A 3037-nucleotide genomic window follows, 5' to 3' on the forward strand; every position below is an offset into this window, starting at 1 on the left:
AACAGGAATGTCAGCAACTGCAAATTTTAAATTGATATAGTGGTGTTCAAAGCATAAGGATGCCTTGGGTACTTCATAATTAAGCCTTTTATTTCCTAATCCCACCACTTTTATTTTTGCTGCAATCCAATATTTTGCAGGAATGGTCTTGATATTAAGAATATTAATATCTGCTCCTGAATCAATTATTGCAATTAATTCAAACATTTCACCTTTAATGCATATATTTACTTTAACATGGTGTTGCTGATATGAGATGGTCATGAGTCTCATTTCTTTGAAGCCAAAATTTGGATCTTTAAATCCTTTAACAACTTCAATCTGATTATTACTGTTGTACTGAGCAGTATTCCAGGGTTGATCTTCTTTTTCTTTACCAGCGACTTGTTTTCCTGTCTTCAATTCTACAATTTGAGACTTCATTGCAGAAATTTCTGATTTTAAAATGTGAATCTCTTGACTCACTTCTCCCAAAGTGAGAGATCTCACTCTGCCAGGTTTTTGCTGATGCCTTTGATACGACTTAGTATTCCTTTCAAAAGAGGCATCAATAAATAAAGAATTCTTACCTGAATCTTTTGCATTTCTGGACTTGAGCTGGTCCATGAATGCTTCAGTCAGACGGTTCTTCATCTCTCCTTCTTCCATGCTTCGGATTTGAGCTAAAATCTTCAGTTTGTCTTTTTCAGTAGCAGCCATTAGGAATTTTTCTTTTTGAGGCTTAGGAGTTTCTTCTTCACTGGATTCATTAAATAATTCTGAATCAGAATCATAGTGAACTTGGCAGGCACATTCTTCAGAATCAGAACAAAGGCATTCTGAAGAATTATACTCTGAGCATTGCTGCATATGATCATGTATTTCCTCTGCGGAAGAAGAACTGAAAGAATCATAGGATGATTCTTCAATCTGATGCTACTGAGCTATCTCTCTGATCACAACATTTGGGCAGCGTTCTGTCTGATGAGTATGGGAACCACATTTCATGCATTTCATTGGTCCCCTTCTTTCTTGTTTGACTTGCTTTGCTTTTTGAGCAAAGGCTTGTGATTTCTTGCCTCTGTTTCTCTTTGACTCTTCTCCTACTGGGCATCTAGAGGCAGTATGTCCATTCTGACCACATAGCCAACATATAAGGCTATTCCATTTTTCTTGTTTTGTGGCATGCAGATGAATATCAGATGGACGATAATAATGTGTGCGAGGAATATATTTATAATATCCCTTTTTAGCTCTGGAGGTTTGGCCTCAAGCTTGTTTAGAATTTCTGCTCCTGTCTTTGGGATACTTTCTGCGATCCTTGTAGTATCTTTCTTTAAATTCTCTTTTCGTCCTCTTCTTTGCTTTTCTCCTTTTTACTAAAGGATCATCTGCTGTAAGTCCATATTTGCTACAGATGGACTTTTGGTCTGGAAATCTGGAAAGTTTTTCCAGAGATTTGTTCACTTTTGAACTGGTACAAAGACTGACCAAGGTCTTTGTGATATGTGCATATATCTCTCCCCATGTGTAGGACTCAAATGGCAACTGGAAGACTTCTTGTAATCGGATATAGTCAACAAACCTGGATGGCAGGGCTGCAAGATAAACTTGTTTCCATAACAAGTTCTTTGAATCTTTGACTTCATAAATTCTCTGCATCCAATCTCTGTGAAAGTATTCAAACTGAGACATCTTGTAACATTTTAGATTCATAAGAATGACTTCATTTTTATTTGCAATTTATGTCTCACTACCACACCAGTGTTTAAGGATAACTGATGTTAATGCTCCTCTCATATTACTAGTAGTGGTGCCATCTGAATTGTGGATGACATCTCCATTTTCATCTTTTAAAACTTTTGCCTCCATTTTTGAAATGAGGTTTGGGGATGACTCTGTCTCCCACCACCTGAGAAGTGTACCTGTAAAGCACTGTATGATGGTCTTGTAGGCATCAATCTCGCTTTTCCCCTTAGACACACAAGTTTGTATTCTGTAAACATCATGTCTAGAAGCTGTCTGATTTGGCCGACACTTATGCCATCTATATTCCACTCTCTGTGGGAATCTGGGAAAAAGGTATGAGCTTCTGGGAGCTTACCTTTGCCTTCAATATCAGGTGTTGGGATATTTGTTGAACCGATGTTCCAGAGGTTCATAAATAGGAAAGATTTGAGTATCAGAATCTTTCTCTTCTTTATTTTCTTCTTCTTCACCCTTGAACAAGGATGCAATGGTTATTTTTTCAGTAGCTTCAGTTTCTAAGGAGCTGGCTACTTCTTTTGGAAAGAGTGCTGGAAACTTGTTGACAGGCTTGACAATATCCTGCATCTTTATATTTCTTTTGAAAAGAAAGGAGTTAGGAACTGGTTTTTCAACTTTTGACAGATTCATATTTTCTACTTTGTTTGACAAACCAGTTATAAGACTTTTGGTTGAATCCAAATGACCAACTAACTTTTCTTCTACTCCTTCAATCTTTGTCAATGATTCTCTAGTATATGATCTAATAATAGAAGAATCAAACTGTACATTATTCAAACATTTATTTACATCATTGATTGACACTTGAATAGTATCAATCTGATCTCTGACTTCTGTTGCTTTGGCTATGTTCATTTCTAAGCCTTTGATTGTTGTGTTTGTCCAGTTTATCTGTTCACTAGCCTTCTGTATTATGCCATCAATGCCTAAGCCATTGTCATCTTTGTGAACCATAGGAATGGCTTTGGCTGCGTTTTGGTTTTCTCCAAGAACAATTCCTTTAAATGGAGGAAATGTTGATGGAAGTTTCTTGCTTCCATCCAAAGCAGTCCAAGCATGTTTATTAACTGAAGAGGATGATGATGAACTAGTTAAAACATTTATGGGAGCAATATTATCCTTCCATGAGTGAAAGGATAACCATGTACTATTAACTTCCATATAATGCTTCTAATCTTCAGCTAATTTTCTTTTCTCTTGAGGAGAATAAGCCTGATCAAATTCTTCTGCTTGGGGATTAGTGAATAAATCCCAATTTAGCATTGCTTTCATCAATTTGACACTAATTTCA

The sequence above is a fragment of the Pinus tabuliformis genome, chromosome 3_1, assembly GCF_031772625.1.
Source record: "Pinus tabuliformis cultivar Carrire ecotype Pingquan chromosome 3_1, CPIR1, whole genome shotgun sequence".
Classification (NCBI taxonomy): Eukaryota; Viridiplantae; Streptophyta; class Pinopsida; order Pinales; family Pinaceae; genus Pinus; species Pinus tabuliformis.